Source organism: Nyctereutes procyonoides, unplaced genomic scaffold (genome assembly GCF_905146905.1).
Source record: "Nyctereutes procyonoides isolate TBG_1078 unplaced genomic scaffold, NYPRO_anot_genome, whole genome shotgun sequence".
NCBI classification, from domain to species: domain Eukaryota; kingdom Metazoa; phylum Chordata; class Mammalia; order Carnivora; family Canidae; genus Nyctereutes; species Nyctereutes procyonoides.
This window is the reverse complement of record NW_026575146.1, coordinates 14725794-14743711: the sequence shown is the minus strand read 5'-3', so window position 1 is coordinate 14743711 and position 17918 is coordinate 14725794. Positions and strand designations below refer to the sequence as shown.

General features: G+C 43.6%; 1 pseudogene; it reads right to left on the bottom strand.

The window, feature by feature from the left end:
- Positions 1-4028: 4028 nt before the first annotated feature.
- LOC129500687 (actin, cytoplasmic 2-like) lies at positions 4029-5552 on the bottom strand (annotated as a pseudogene).
- Between the last annotated feature and the right edge of the window lie 12366 nt (positions 5553-17918).

The following is a 17918-nucleotide window of genomic DNA, read 5'->3' as shown; positions in this document are numbered from 1 at the left end:
AGGGTACACTCACTCTAATCCAGCAGAACTAATAAGTCTAGTTTGGGGAGAAGGCTTTAGTAAACCAGAGTACAACAAAAGCTCAAAATCTTGAGCTTCAAGCACCAGTCTTCAAGTCACAGGTGGCAGTTTGAGAAGCTGGCTCAGGCACTAGGCCAGCAAAACACTCCCGGCCGGCCCAGCCTCCTGTCAAGAGCAGAACAGGGCTGCAGTTCCGTGGGTACTACAGAGGCACAGGCCGCAGAGCTGCCATGCACGGAGCATGTCACACCAGCCACACATGCCTCAGATCCCATGTGTGTAGGTAGGTACTCGTGCTCAAAACTATTTCTGCAGTAAGCCTTTACTGAGCTCCTACTGCATACCCGGCCTATATTCAGGGGCACAGACCTGAGGTAACCTCTGAAATGTCACGGACCAGCTGACAGCTGGCAGGGGTTTTGCCATCAGCAGCCCAGTGGGCTACCCCTGGGTGAGGCACAGAAAGGCTCAGGATAATCCAGATGCCCAGCAAGACCCTTCTGTCCCCAGGAACACACACCTCTAGCTTGTAATATTATACTACCCCGTGTGACAGCCCTGGAGAAGGTGATGAAGAACAGACCCCCAGCCTCTTTCCTCCTGGGTGGCACCCTCTGTCATACCGCTGACCCTGGCACACAGTAACCATGGGCACTGTGCCAACTCCCCCACGCCTGCACCACCAAACCAGTCTTCAAGGACGTTCTTGTACCTCCTTCTAGCTGAAGTGTAAGTGACTGAGATGGCTTCAGATACTCTTAACTATAAGTATGTGGTGCTTTTCAATTCACAAGGCATGATCTCGTTCACCTTCACAAACGATGAAGGAAGAAGACACACTATTATGCCCATTTTACAGAGGTATAAACTGAGGCTATCTCCCCAGCCCATGTATATACTGTTAGTAAGCGGCAGAGCCAAAGGGCAAATTGTGATACTCCCTTTGTAAATTCAGCGCTCTCTGCGTTTTAGGCCACTCTGAAGTGGCCTAAAAGAACACTTCTGTGAGTTACCAGCAATAAAACATCAAGGGGGGCATTTCAGACCAGAGCCTCTTTTATTTACACTTTAGAAAAGGCACCATTTTTTTTTGCATCAGCTTTATTTTTTTATTTTATTTTGTAATATTTTGTGTTATTATTTTTATTTATTTATTTTTTGGAGCTTATTATTTTTTTATTGGAGTTCAATTTGCCAACATATAGCGTAACACCCAGTGCTCATCCCGCCAAGTGTCCCCCTCAGTGCCCATCATCCAGTCACCCCAACGCCCCGCCCACCTCCCCTTCCACTACCCCTTGTTCATTGCCCAGAGTTAGGTGTCTCTCATGTTTTGTCACCCTCGCTGATATTTTCACTCATTTTCTCTCCTTTCCCTTTTTCCCTTTCACTAATTTTTATATTCCCCAAATGAATGAGACCATATAATGTTTGTCCTTTTCTGATGGAACAGAATAGAGAATCCAGAAGTGGACCCTTAACTTTATGGTCAACTAATATTCGACAAAGCAGGAAAGACTACCGCTGGAAAAAAGGACAGTCTCTTCAATAAATGGTGCTGGGAAAAATGGACATCCACATGCAGAAGAATGAAACTAGACCACTCTCTTGCACCATACACAAAGATAAACTCAAATGGATGAAAGATCTAAATGTGAGACAAGATTCCATCAAAATCCTAGAGGAGAACACAGGCAACACCCTTTTTGATCTTGGTCACAGCAACTTCTTGCAAGATACATCCATGAAGGCAAGAGAAACAAAAGCAAAAATGAACTATTGGGACTTCATCAAGATAAGAAGCTTCTGCACAGCAAAAGAAACAGTCAACAAAACTAAAAGATGACCTGCAGAATGGGAGAAGATATTTGCAAATGACATATCAGATAAAGGGCTAGTATCCAAGACCTATAAAGAACCTATTAAACTCAACAGCAAAGAAACAAACAATCCAATCGTGAAATGGGCAAAAGACATGAAGAGAAATCTCACAGAGGAAGACATAGACATGGCCAACATGCACATGAGAAAATGTTCCGCATCACTTGCCATCAGGGAAATACAAATCAAAACCACAATGAGATACCACCTCACACCAGTGAGAATGGCGAAAATTAACAAGACAGGAAACCACAAATGTTGGAGAGGATGCGGAGAAAAGGGAACCCTCTTGCACTGTTGGTGGGAATGTGAACTGGTGCAGCCACTCTGGAAAACTGTGTGGAGGTGCCTCAAAGAGTTAAAAATAGATCTGCCCACGACCCAGCAATTGCACTGTTGGGGATTTACCCCAAAGATACAGATGCAATGAAACACCAGGACACCTGCACCCCAATGTTTCTAGCAGCAATGTCCACAATAGCCAAACTGTGGAAGGAGCCTCGGTGTCCATCGAAAGATGAATGGATAAAGAAGATGTGGTCTGTATATACAGTGGGATATTAGCCATTTGCATCAGCTTTATCACCAACTCTTTCAGGCCACATTTGAGAAGCAAAGGAAGCCCATTTCTTCCTATATCCTTGAGGATCTGCACAGAAGTGGCACCCAAAAAGAAACTTTCCATGATTTTGTACCATTCAAATCAGCAGGCTTCTCTAATATAATTCATGAGCTATACTCAGTAATTATGTATACGATGTTCTTGAAAAGAAAAGGTGCAGTTGAGCTATTTCATGGGTTATATCCATCCCAGGAAGGAACCTCCATCCTCTGCTCTGGCTTCAAGCAGCAGCATCCCCACAACCTCTTCCTCCTTCTAGAAGCATCCTTTCCTTGGCCCCCGACACTCAGGATTGTCCTGGCTTCTCTGCTTCTCCTATACAAAGTCTCCATCTTCTTTGCTTTCAGGGCCTTCCCGGCTCTCCTTCTCTTCTCTCAGTGGAAGAACCCACCCACCCCCCATCCCCGGGGGCTCCTGCTGCAATAACCATGCCCCCAGGCCACCAACCCTCCTTGGTCCCCGAGTTACCAAGTCACTGTGCTGCTGCCCGCTACAGGGCTTTTGCACCAGCTGATCCTTTTCCCCCACTCCTTTCTGCCTTCCTTCTTATCCTTCAGCTCCTATCAAGGTCCCCCAGACCCCTGCAGGCTGGCAAAGTGCCTCCTGCCTACCCACTCGAAGCACCATATGACTTTCCTTTACGAGCCCTTCTCACAGCTGCATGTTTGCACTTCTCTGGGTGTTTATCCATAGTGCTTGACTGGAAGCCCCAGTAGGCCAGAGACCATGCCTGGTTTTGCTCCCCTGTAGCCCAGCACTGGCATGTGACCTGACTCACACAGGGCACAGTAAACACCGGTTGAGTGCACATCAGCTGGGGGACGTTCTGAATTCAGTAGCACCAGCTTGGTAGAATGGGCATCTGCAGGAAGGAAGTGGAAGCTTGGACCTCTGTCCCTGCCACTCCACTCCTGCTCAAATCCTGACTGTACTGGACACCTTCCATGCCTAACTAGAGAGTCATTGTATCAGCAGACAGATGTCCTCACTGTCTGAGAGACACTCCTGCAAGAACAACTTAGAAAAACTAGATTTCCTGGAGTGCCTGGGTGGCTCAGTCAGTTAAGCATCGACTCTTTTTTTTTTTTCCTGCAGCACTTTATTTTCCTCACACAATGACGCGTTGCTGGGGCTTAATGTTCTCACATGACAGTAGAAAACCAAAATTTGTTGTCATCTCTTAAAGAATTGAGAATTGTGTACAAAAATCTTACATAAATTAAAAGGATGGATAAATTTACAGTTGTAAATGCAAACCGTTTTCCAACTCAAGGCAATTAACCACCCACGGTGTTCTGGCAGGAAAACATCAGATAAGACAGGAAAGTGGGTCCTAAGGCTCGGACATTCCCAACCCTGTTAGACCTGCAAGACAGAAATGACAACTGGCTCAGACTCTTGCCAGCCTCTAGAGAAATCCTGGAATAGGGGGCTCATGATACCGCACAGATCAAGAACCCGATGGTCTTGCACATTCTCCAAATCAGTGGATTTCTCTCCCATAAACATGTTCTCAACCTCAGCCATGAAGTGACCGAGCCACATGTGCTAAGGGGCTAAAGGGTTTAAATCAAAGATATGTACAGGATATTAAAAATATACCAAGGGAACAGTTAAGTTGGATACAAGGTCAGGATCAGCAACAACAAGTTCTACAATCCAGTGCTGATATCAGATACAAGCTTCAAGGACAAATTTCTTTTCAAAGGCTTCTTCCAGTTTCATGAGGCTAGCATGAGGTGTATACACTTGCCAGGGCAAACTTATACTTCGGAATTCACTCACGCAGCAAATGCTACACATCTGTGCCCAGTCCATTTAGAAGCACTTGCGGTAGACGATGGAGGGGCCCGACTCATCATACTCCTGCTTCTGAGCCACACCTGCTGGAAGGTGGACAGCGAGGCCAGCCTGGAGCCTCCGATCCACGTGGAGTACTTACGTTCAGGAGGAGCAATAATCTTGATCTTCATCGTGCTGGGGGCCAGGGCTGTGATCCCCTTCTGCATCCCGTCGGTGATGCCAGGATACATCGTGGTTCCGCCAGACAGCACCGTGTTGGCGTAAAGGTCCTCCCGGATGGCCACGTCACACTTCACGATGGAGTTGAAGGTGGTCTCGTGGATGCCGCAGGACTCCACACCTGGGAGGGAAGCTGGAAGAGCACCTCTGGGCAGCGGAACCACTGGACGGTGATCACCTGCCCCTCGGGCAACTCCTAGCTCTTCTCCAGGGAGGACAAGGACGCAGCCATGGCCACCTCCTGCTCGAAGTCCAGGGCGATGTAGCAGAGCTTCTCCTTGATGTCACGCACGATCTCCTGCTTGGCGCAGTGGTGAAGCTGTAGCCACGCTCGGTGAGGATCATCATGAGGTGGTGGGCCAGGCCGCGGCCAGCCAGGTCCAGACGCAGGACAGCGTGGGGCAAGGCGTACCCCTCGTCGATGGGCAGTGTGGGTGATGCCATCCCCAAAGTCCATGATGATACCAGTGGTGCGGCCAGAGGCGTACAGGGAGAGCACAGCCTAGATGGCCACGTACTTGGCTGGGGTGTTGAACGTCTCGAACATGATCTGAGTCATCTTCTCATGGTTGGCCTTGGGGTTCAGGGGGGGTTCGGTCAGCAGCACAGGGTGCTCCTCGGGGGCCACGTGCAGCTCATTGTAGAAGGTGTGGTGCCAGGTCTTTTCCACATCGTCCCAGTTGGTGACAATGCCGTGCTCGATGGGGTACTTAAGGGTCAGGATGCCCCGCTTGGTCAGGGCCTCATCACCCATGTAAGAGTCCTTCTGGCCCATGCCCACCTCATGCCCTAGGGCTGGGGTTGCCCGATGATGGATGGGAACACAGCTCGGGGGCGCCATCCCCAGAGAAGCCCACCCTGCACATGCGGAGCCACTGTCGAGAGTGGCGATCTCCTCTTCCATGGCGATGGGCAGAGGTGGGGTCGTGGCCGCAGAGAGCAAGCAGCAAGTGAGAAGCATCCGACTCGATCTCAGCTCACGTCATGATCTCAGGGTTGTGGTCATGAGACCCAGCCCTGCATCCGGCTCTGCACTGCGTGTAGAACCTGCTTAAGATTTTCTGTCTCCTGGGACGCCTGGATGGCTCAGCGGGTTGAGCGTCTGCCTTGGGCTCGGGTCCTGATCCGGAGATGGGGATCGAGTCTCGCATCAGGCTCCTTGGGGGGGGGGGGCTGCTTCTGTCTCTGCCTCTGTGTGTGTGTGTCTCATGAATAAATAAAATCTTTTAGAAAAAAAAAAGATTTTTCTCTCTCCTCTCTCTCTGCCCTTCTCTACCTTATCTCTCTCTCAAAAAAAAAATCTAGATTTCCCATCTTAGACAATCAGTGCCATGAGTTTAGTAATTGCAAGAGGATACTCATTTATTATTTCCAAGGTGATGAAGGAATGGGTAACAATTAATTGTGTGACCAATTCAGTTTTCTTCATTGATGACACACATCCTGTTTCTTGTTTCTTTAATTCATTCAGCAGGTGGGTGTTGAGGGCTTTGGGGTTTGCATACACCATAATTTCTCCAATCAGATCATGTAGCTGATTTGGTATAAACAATATTAGCCACTGCTACCAGAGAGGAGTCCATGTGCTCACATAATTTAATCATCATCTTGACCAACCTGTCCTGTCAGAAAGGCAGATTTAGGGACACTCTCCACATGATCTCCTTCTCTTCTAGTCCATGACTCAACAATTACCCAAGTATATGTCAGGTGTGGGGTTTTTCATTTGTTTGTTCTTTTTCCAGAAGGTTTGTATTCCAGTTATTACAAATACTGGTGACTCAAAGCAGTGCTCATGTGTTGTCCCTTACAGCTCCTGTGGGTCAGGAATTCACAAGCAGTTAGGCTAGGCACTTCTAGTTGGAGATCTCTCCTGAGATGCAGTCAGAAGGTCAGCTCGGGGGCACTGTCATCTGAGGGTTGGCTGGGGCGGGAGCACCCACTTTCAAGAGGATTCACTTGCACGGCTGGAAGTTGGTGTTGCCTGTTGGCTGATGGCCTCGGTTCCTCTCCAGCTGGGCTGAGTGTCCTCAGAGCATGGCGGTTGGCATTCCCTGCACAAAACAGAGCAGAAGACCCAAGAAGAAGCAGCACAGCCTTTTATGACAAGCCCTGGAAGTCACCTACCTCCTCTTACATCACATGTTATGGGTAACCCAGACCAACCATGATTCTGCACAGGAGGTGACTACATAAGGTGTGAAAACCAGGAGGCACAGACCATAGAGGGCTGACCTGGGGGCCAGCCACCACAGGTTGATATGGTTGCCATGTCCCCGTTTTCCTGCCAAATCCCAGGTTCACTGACCAATGGTTTATCTCTTTGAATCTTAACTCTAAGCTTACTGCCCTTTCTTCCAGCTGAGGCCATGCTGCTGGAAAAGGCACACCACCTGCCCAGGCCCCAGAATGCCTCCTTCACAGGGTCACAGAACATGACAGCCTACCCTCCATTGCCTTCTCGTATTTATACCGTTGTCTCAGCTGTCTGCTGTCTGTGTGTCCCACTAACCTGTGTGCTGTTTTTTTGCTAGGTTATGACTTTCTCGTTTGCTTTTCTGGCAAGGATCCTTCTTGTGTGCTCATAAAATATGACATATATTGTAGCTCATAAATGCTGTGCAGAGGCCCATCAAGGACAGATTCCACTTGCAGCCTCATTGCATTTAGCAGGGCTCCCCTGACAGCACCCTGTGAATGGAAATGATGCAGTTTCCCTCCTCACTGCTCCTGTTGGCCACCCCTCCTCTGTACACCTCCCTTAACCTAGAAGGCTCCCACTTGTTTTTGTTTTATTTTTCACCTAATTAGTTTGCTTCAACAAATGTTTTCTTGCAGCGTGTATTCCAGTCTTATGCCACCTCCTCCTGGAAGTCTTCTCTGACTAGATCCTCAAAGAATTTTTTCCTGAAAATTCCTTTAACATCCATACCTACATCACATCATTCATAATCATGTGTTATTGCTCCTGGCTTGATGGCAAACTCCTATTCCTCTTTGGTATCCCATGGAACCATGAAGGATGTAGAGAACACACCGGGCCTTAGAAATCATTTTTAAATATCTTAATTGACCTTCAACAAACAAATATAGGAGGCACAGGTGTGAGTAAGACTCAGTGTCTGGAATGATCTTTCAGAAGAATGATATTTTGGTGGCAAATTGCACAAGGCTTAATCATGTATCATCCACTGTAACGTGTGACTCATCTGCATGCTTTAGTAAACTTTATATCAAATAGAAGTTCAAATGTAGCAGTTCAAATGTGGTCACTTTGCATATTGCAATAGTTAGTAAACTCCTAAATAAGGCTAATTAATCAAGCTGGATAGTCTCTTCAGGCACTTGTTTGCTTGGTTTGCAGAGCCTAACATGAAAATGTCACTGGAATGTATTTTTTAAAAGCAAGATGTCTTATTATAACTGTCGGCAAGAAAGAAAATATGTAAAGTTTCAAATATCACAAGGAAAACTTGAAACTGCTGAGCCACCAAATTAGAGCTTCTTTGAGAAGAGAGACTGCCAGAGTTCCTCAAGGGAGGATGGAGAATCTCTCTGGCAAGCATGATCCTCTGCCCACTGCCCTCACTCTCCTGCTTTGCTCTGATGTCCTTCTGCTACCAGCCCTGAGTTCCACTCACTTATTCAAGATTGAATCATTCATTCAAGATTGTATCTCTGGGGTTCCCACCCCCCCCCCATTTTCCAATTAAAATACACATCAGCAGAGAGTCCTTGGCCTTTTAGCTCTTCAGAATTAAGTTCCCTGAAAGCATCCACTGAATACACCCCACTTCCAGTCCAACCCTCCATCTAGAGAGCCTTCAGGGAGCCATTGGGCGTGATTATACAGTTACAGCCACCACTGTCTTCTCCGGGATGTTTCCACCATGCTCCCTTTAAAACACATGGGAGCCTATAAATACATTTCACCTTTATGTGGAAGAATTATTACAGATGGGATTGGAGTGGAAAAGTCAGCAAATTGGATACAAATGAAATATAGGGGTGCCTAGGTTGCTCAGTGGTTGAGTGTCTGCCTTCAGCTCTGGGCGTGATCCCGGGGTCTTGGGATTGAGTTCCGCATCAGGATCCCCATAGGGAGCCTGCTTCTCCCTCTGCCTATGTCTCTGCCTCTCTCTGTGTGTCTCTTATGAATAAATAAATAAAATCCTTACAAAAATGATAAGAAAGAAATATTACCTGACCTAAAAAGCCAGCTTCAGAGTAGTACGAAAGAGAAGGAAAGAAACTCTGAGACACAGCTCCAAATCAATTAGTTCCAGAGGGAAGGATATGACTGTGTGTGTGCCTGCCTGTGTGTGTGTGCATCTGTATGTGTGCATCTCTGTGTGTTTGTATGTGTGCATCTGTATGTTTGTATGTATACATCTATGTGTGTGCATCTGTGCATGTGTGCACGTGTGTGTGTGTGTGTGATGCTTAATGCACAGGAGACACAAGCTTGCTAAGCTGAAGAGATAATAAAAGGTGTCTTAAAAGAGTGAGCATTTGAGCCAGACCTTGAAATAGAGGTATTGCAAGTGGAAATGGTGATCACAGGACCTAACCAGAGAGACTGACATGAGGAAGGAGAAAGAGAGCTTTGAGAAGTTCAGGTTGGCTGGACCAAAGGATGTGTGAAATGCATTCACAGACAGGATCTTGGGAGGTAGAATTAACAGAACATGGTATATGTGTGATGGAAAGAGGCTTTTAAGGGGCCCCATGATTAATCTTTGGGCTTACCACAAGCCAGAGACTGAATCTGAGCACTCCCAAGCCCAATATCAGCCTGGAGTACTGAGTGTCCTAGGTCAGAGACATCTTCTGTCCCTTGCAGAACCAAACACAAACCCTCTTCAAATGAAAGCATCCCCATTTTAGGCTCTCACAATTTCCAAAGTCTAAGGTTAATCAGATAGGATATCACAGACCCTATGAAAAGCTAAGTCAACAACAGATTTCTCAACAACAGGAGGTTGAAAATGGTAGAATAATATCTTCAGACTTTGAGAAAAAATAACTATAAATTTAGAATTGCATACCCAGAGAAATTATCTTTCAAGAATTTGGTAAAATAAAGCCATTTTCAGATAAATAGAACTTGAGAATAAGTACTACCTATAGACTTTTACTACAGAAACTTCTTTTAAAAAAATTTATTTAATTATTTATTTTAAAGAGAGAGAGCAAGGGGGGGGCGGTGCAGAGGGAGAGGGACAGTGTGTTCCAAGCACACTTTGCTCTAAGCATGGAGCCCAAAGCAGGGCCAGATCTCACAACCCCAAGATCATGACCTCAGCCAAAATCAAACCAGGTGCCTCACTATAGAAACTTCCAAAAGTATATCAGGAAGAAAGGCATGACCTTAGAATGAAGGTCTGGGAAGCAAGAAAGAATGAAGGTCTGGGAATCAAGAAGGAATAATGAGCAAAGGAAACATTTGGAAATATGTAGGGAACCTAAACAGACATCCATTGTATAATCAAAATAATGTCTAATCATGGAGTTAAAAAAGACAACTAAAATACTGGATCACAAAAAAATGAAATGAAGTTGGGGTAATTGTTGTTCAGAGTGTTAAAATAAACTTGTATTGTTCAGGGAAAGATTTGGGAAATTAATTTTGAGTTTTTCAATTAAGTATGGCAAAATTTTAAGAGTAACAAGCAAAAATTAAAGTGTGTAACCTTTTTCTTCTGTTTGTAACTTCTAATGCAATGTAACTTCTAATAGGAATGATTGCAACATTGATTTTTCAATTATGGGTGTATAAATCTGATAAAGTAGTAAATCTGTAAAAAATTTGAATAATAGAAATTTTTAAGTGTTCAGAATTTGCACAATAATGTTACACATACCGTAATTTGTAGGATGTTGCAAAACTGAAAAATATATAGCTTTAAACACCTATATTTAAAATTATAACAAGGGACAGCTGGGTGGCTCAGTCAGTTAAGCATCAGACTCTTGGTTTTGGTTCAGGTCATGATTTCAGGTTCGTGGGATTGAGTCCTATGTTGGGCTCTTCAATGAGCATGAAGTCTGCTTGAGATCCTCACTCTTGCTCCCCTCTGCCCCTCCCCCTGCTCTTGAAAGAAAGGAAAGAAGAAAGAAAGAAAGAAAGAAAGAAAGAAAGAAAGAAAGAAAGAAAGAAAGAAAGAAAGAAAAGAAAAGAAAATTATAAGATTGAACCCAAGCTGAATGTCCAATTAAGAAGTTAGGAGAACAGGGATCCCTGGGTGGCGCAGCAGTTTAGCGCCTGCCTTTGGCCCAGGGCGTGATCCTGGAGACCCAGGATCGAATCCCACGTCGGGCTCCCGGTGCATGGAGCCTGCTTCTCCCTCTGCCTGTGTCTCTGCCTCTCTCTCTCTCTCACTGTGTGCCTATCATAAATAAATAAAAATTAAAAAAAAAAGAAGTTAGGAGAACAAAAGGATAAATTATTTTTTTAAGATTTAATTTATTTATTAATGAGAGACACAGAGAGAGAGAGAGAGGCAGAGACACAGACAGAGGGAGAAGCAGGCACCATGCAGGGAGCCCGATGTGGGGCTCAATCCCGAGACTCCAGCATCACACCCTGGGCCAAAGGCAGGCACTAAACTGCTGAGCCACCCAGGTATCCCCAAGAATAAATTATGTAAAGGAGAAAGTAAAGAAATGAGCAGACATTAAGGAAAAAGAACAAAGGTACAACAGAAAGTATAATCAAAAAACAATTGGGTTTATATTATATTATTATAACCAAATCTTTAGTGAGATTTATCAAGATAAAGGGAAAGAAGTCACAATAAAGAGTAATGGGAATAAAAAAGAAACTACAACTATACAAAGAGCAGATATTAAAGGGAAAAGAGAATATTATGGATTATCATAATTGTTTGCTCATCATTATTTGATCTGCTCATAAATACAATGTTAATATATTTAAAAACTTCTATGAAATAAATTCCTGCAAAATTATAACTTACTAAACTTGACTCAAGAAGAAAGAGAAGGCCTAAATGGTCCTACAGTTTTTAAAGAAGTTTAATATGTAGTTAAATATCTCCCCAAAAACAAAATTTCAGTTTTAGCCAATTTTAAGAGTCAATCCAAAGAAAGATCATTCCAGTCTTCTAGAAGATGGAAATGAGGGAGTACTGCCTCAGTAACATTCTGTGAGGTTAACAGAGCCTCAATGCCAAAACTAGACAATGGTATGATGAAAGAAAATTGCAGATGATCTAACTTGTAAACACCAATACAAAAATCTAAATAGCAGAACAAATCAAATCCAGCCAAGTATAAGAATGAAAATATCTCTTTTCCAGATTTGCTCGATCCCAGGAATTGAGGCAAGGTTTAACATTAGAATATATGTAACTAACCACATTAATAAATTAGAGGAGAAAAACCATATGGCTTTCTCATTTGACTCAGAAAAAGTATTAGATACATGGCTTTAGGTTTAAAAAAAATCTTAAGAAACTCAAAACACAAGGGAGATTCCGTGAACCTGCATACAGCAACACCTTTCTTAATTGTGAAATACGAGAAGCATGGAATGTCCACTCTCATCAGCCCACTACACTGGAGGCCTTGGCAACTAGCCTTTATTTCAAGCACTTGGCAATTTCTCTGCCTGTCAGTTGCACTGCTTGGCACATGAAAGGCAATCTTTTCCATGTATCTTAGTAACAAAACAACACAACTTTATTTGCTTAAGCAATCTTCCTTTCTAAGATCCTATAAGACACATGGTGGTAATTGATTTAATTATCTCCAGCTCCTATACATAATCTTGCAAAGCCCCTGTTCCCACATTATAATTCTCTCTCCTCTGGACATTTTCTATTCTTTAAATTTCAACAAAGGTAGTTACAGTGAGAAGAGGGGACAAAAGTCAAATGTGTACATTTTGCCCATTTATTCATGATGCAGGAAATATTTCAAGAAGTTGGTGGTCGGCATGATTCCTTTTCTCCATACTCTTTCTGGTACATACAGTTCTTGGTGATTGTTCACTATCATTCATTCTTATGTATGGATCCCATTGTCTTTCAACAACCTGGACATTTCTCTTCACACAGAGCAATGAACTCTACCTGTATTGCTTTTAATAGTGGCATTGCCCAGTTGGAGAATCTGATTTTTTTTCATGTACTTTCAATTCAAATCACAAATTATTCTACTTCTACAGCTGGTTTTTCTAATATACATTTCAGTAAGAATAAGGTAATTGGCAAACATGATATTAATTAAAGGAACTTTTTGTAGCATGCTTGACTGTTCTTTTTGCTGGTATTTGACGATTATGTCATTATTTACAGTTGCTAAGGTGATCATGTGAGAATACTCCGTTTTAGAACACTTGGAGTCCAAGTTTGTGGCTCATAGCCTTGTGAATCACTCCACTTATAAATAAAATTAATTTGACACTGGGCCATTTCATCAACTTTACCTCTGGCAAGTTAAATACAAGCCAGTTGCATTCTAGCAATAATAAATGAGTTATTTGTTGGCCAAGCCTTTGTAGCAAATATCATTTAGCTCATTTAGAAACAGATAAAAATCACTCCACCAGGAAACCTAAGTCGTATTGTATCAGGAAAATGGAATAAAAGGAAACCTTTTTCTATACCACCACAGAACTGCTAAAAGCAAATCGGAATAAAATGAAGTCCAGGAGTTTCCAACTATTTGTGGAGATTTAAGCTGCTACCTCGGATTGGAGGGCAACTAGAGACATTTGCCAAAATATTATGGCTTATATTCTTTATATCATCTACAAATAATAGAGACACACTCGGGCTAAATTAGGTAATAATTTAAACCAGTGTTCAAAGTTCACTGGATTGAACAAAAGGTTGAATACCAAGGTCTCAAGAAAAATAGGACTCAGGAGATCTAAGGGCAGAAACATTTGACTAACTTCTATAGGACATCTCTTTTAGGACAAATCATCCCTAAACCTTTTCCAATTTGTGTCACTCTGTTCAAGAATCAAGTTCCCAGGAGGGAGTATCTGATTGGCTTAGATCGCATGACAAATAGGCAGGATGCAGTTTCCTCTCCAGGAAGGGCAAGCATTGGCTCCTCTTTGTATTTGCTTTAAAAAAAAGCACAGTGGGGGGTACCTGGGTGGCTCAGTGGTTGAGCATCTGTTTTCAGCTCAGGTCGTGATCCCAGGGTGCTGGGATTGAGTCCCTCATTGGGCTCCCCACAGGGAGCCTGCTTTCTTCCCTCTGCTTATGTCTCTGTGCCTCTCTCTGTCTCTCATAAATAAATAAATAAAATCCTTAAAAAAAAAAAAGCACAGTGGAAAACAATGATTTGAGATGCTTTCTTATTATATCTCCCTTTCCACAAAGGAAAATGAAGTGCTGTTGTCAAAAAACAGAATAACAGATAGGCAGATAAAGGCAACATGAGGTCAATGTCTTTGCAAGAGCCCCTGCACATCAGAAAATCTATTCGTCTACATCACATAGGTGGTGAAAAATGTTGACTAATGGTAAAAAAGAAAATTAAAATAATAGGAATGCTCATCAATAAGGGAGTAGTTAAATTAAGTATCATACGTCCAGATGGGAATTCTGGGTTGTCACTGGTCAGTGAAATTATAGGACACATGAAGATCTCTAACATACATCCCTCAGTGAATCAAGGGAGTTCCAGAAGAGGATGTAAAGCATAATAATGATCATGTAAAAATTTTAAAAGATGTATATGGAACAGGAAAGACTCATAAGATCTAATGAGAAAACATCCCTATTTTTGTCTTCCACCAGTCCTTTAAAATAGATACAATGGAAAAAAATAAAAATAAATAAAAATAAAAATAAGGGATCCCTGGGTGGCGCAGCGATTTGGCGCCTGCCTTTGGCCCAGGGCGAGATCCTGGAGACCCGGGATCGAATCCCATGTCGGGCTCCCGGTGCATGGAGCCTGCTTCTCCGTATGCCTGTGTCTCTGCCTCTCTCTCTCTATCTCTCTCTGTGTATGACTATCATAAATAAATAAATGAAATTTAAAAATAAATAAAAATAAATAAATAAAAATAAAAGATACAATGGGAAAAGTTCATTCTCTACGTAGGGGAGAAATTCAGGTGGTGTCATGGCCTCTGTAAACTCGTAGGTGATAAACAAATCCTGTGACTGCTTTAAGTCATAAACACAGCATCAACTCTGCAACTGGAGATGTCTGGTCCTATATATTTTAAAAAATCCCAAACTTGACTTAAATTAGATTTTCTCCCAACCTGCTCATGCTGAAGCCTGGTGAACTTGGAAGCCTGCAGACCTTGAAGCTCCTTCTTCTGTTCTCCTTCCATATGGTTTTCCAACCCTCAGCTTGCTAAAGGATTCTGACCCCTCCAGGTTTGGAAGTAGAGAATTCTTGCCTAACTGGAGATCTTGTAGGCTGGCATCATTCTCTCCTGGGTGCTTTTGGGAGTACCTCACAGGCCTCCTGTAAAGCACATGCAACAAATGTTGGCTGTGTTTTGTTTTTGTTTTTTTTTTTTCTCCAGATGGCTATTCCCTCATGCTTGTTTCTTTGGGAGTTGGAGCCACAGGGATTCATGTGGTTGATATCTATAGCCCCTCTAGGTGGCCCTCGTGGACACCATTGAAAATGACCTGTTCTCTCTCCCATATGGTCCACATCTGGTCCTTGAGAAGCACTCATATACCTGCCTCCCACCCTCCCCACCTGCCATCTCCAGATGAGTACAGTGCACCCAGGTTCACCCTACTCCACTGCCTCTGGCTGAGAGAACCTCTTCATTTTTAGCTGTGTGTCAGAGGCTGGTCCCCTCACTCAGAAGGGCCCCATTAAAGCTCCCTCATTGGCTTGAGATAAAGGAGAATCATCTCCAAGCTCCCACCCTTAGGAGATAGGATAGATACTCAGAGCAACTTGAGTTACATCTTTTCAAAGTAATCCTCCTGACAAGTACTCTCTAATCTGCAATGACCTAGCTCTACCACCTGCAGTGACCTAGCTCTTCATGTGAGCAGTTCAACCAGTTCTTGACCACCGATTTTAAAATACCTGCATAGTAATTTATATCAAATACCACTCCTTTGCCTTGTCTTTCTCTATCTCTGTCTCTCTTTGACTTTCTTTCTCACCACACACCCCTTGATCCAGTTTACCATCTTACTACTCATGCATGTGAGCAGGTGTGTGTGTATAAAGTCATAGCAAAATGTGAAAGGACATACTCTGTCTCTATCAGGATCCTGGCATCAAAACTAGATACTTTGAAAAAAATTTGATAAAAGTACAGGTGGAATTTGGGGAAAGAATAAGATTTAGCGCAATGCCCAAGACTACTAAGAGCAGGGAACTATTATAATTCCCAAATCTGACATAACCTGGAGAAGGTGGCTTTACGGACAAGATCACTTTGGCTTTTGGCAGAGATGCAACCAACTCATGGTAAACCAACAGGAAGGGAACAAGAGGGAATAAACACCCTGATGTCATTCACCTCCCACATTCCCATCTCCTACAAGTGCCTCCCTTTGGCCAAGTCCAGCGAGAGGCCAGAGAGCGAAGGATCATTCATGCAGTCTGCAGAGGTCAGCCACCCAGAAGCCAGGTAGAGAAGGGTAGGGAGCAGATCAGAAGGGCAAATGGAAGCTGCGTAGAAACACATTCCAGAATGCTAATAGTATTTATCTCTCTGAAGAGAGAAGTGAAAATTGACTTTCGCCTTGTAGTCTTTCTAGTTCCGTATTCTGCATTTGAATTTTTTGTAACAACCATGTCTTGATGTATTCTTTTTGTAATTTTTTTTAAAAAAGTAAAAAATACATGGAGTAGTTATAGTCACAACTCTATGATTTTAGACCATAGATGGCGCTGTGTGTACTATCGGTGATGCTACTCTGTGAGTTTATTAGTTTCCAGCTAATGAGCTCAGATCTAGCTCATGACTCATGCCCTCTAGCTTGTGTCACTTAGTCGAGGCTTATTAGCACTTTGAGCTGAGTACACTCCAGCGATCCCCAGAGTCAAGCACAGGGAATTGCAGAGTTCTCACAAGGGAGTGTGACAGAAATAGTTAGAAATCACCCTTTGCAGGAGCAGAGTAACTGCCTCCAAGAATGTCTTGTCTGCCTCCTAATCTCTGTGACCCATGAATATGTTACCTTAGCATGGAAGAGGCCTCATAGATATGAATAAAGAATCTGAGATGGGGAAATTATTCTGGATCTTCTGGTTGGGCTCAGTGAAATCCCAAGGTCTTTAAAGGGTGGAAGAGGGGATGCCTAGATGGCTCAGTGGTTGAGCATCTGCCTTTGGCTCAGGGCGTGATCCTAGGGTCCTGGGATCGAGTCCTGCATCAGGCTCCCCATGGGGAGCCTGCTGCTCCCTCTGCCTGTGTCTCTGCCTCTCTCTGTGTCTCTCATGAATAAATAAATAAAATTTTAAAAATAAATAAATAAAGGGTGAAGGAGGGAAGCAACAGGAAAGTCAGAGAACAAGGTGTGACCACGGAAGCAGAGATCAGAGTGACGTGACCACAAGCCAAGAAACAGGCAGCCTCTAGAAGCTGAAAAGGCAAGGAACTGATCTGATGCTTCTGAAATTATAATCACGAATGTGCATAAGAAATCAAGGACCGAGGTTCGGTCATTTACCCAGAGCCAGAGCCTGAAGCCCAGGTGCTCATGCTTAATGTGACAGTTTTTGGCTTCTTCAAACAGCAGGTAATACCAGCACTTGCAGAGTCAGGGGACACAAATAAAGACAGAGAATTTTTTAAATCTGCTTTGGTTTCTGGAAGAAATTAGATACTTGGAGCCAAAGTAGAGAAAATATTGCGGTCAGATTAAATTTGGCTAAAATGTATAGTCAAGATTAGTCCAGACTTCACCAAAGATGCAGAAGCACTTCTGAGACATCTGATAATCAGGAATGCCAATTATCATGAATCTCAGTGACTCACTCATTGATCGTTGATAGAGAGAGAAATGCAATTTAAGAAAATATTCCAGGGGGATCCCTGGGTGACTCAGTGGTTTAGCGACTGCCTTGGGTCCAGGGCATGATCCTGGAGTCCCGGGATTGAGTCCCACATCGGGCTCCCTGCATGGGGCCTGCTTCTCCCTCTGCCCCCACCCCGTCTCTCTGTCTCTCATGAATAAATAAATAAAATCTTAAAAAAAAAAAAAGAAAGGAAGGAAGGAAGGAAGAAAATATTCCAAATGCAAAGTGGAAGTGCGATAATGAGCAGAATGGTCAGGTGCTCTAAAAGCTGCTTTTACCTACTTCCAATGTCACCATTAAAGCAGTCAGGGCTGCTGAGTCCAGTTTCAAAGGTTCCCAGAGACATGTTGTCCCAAATACACACAGGACACACGTCATT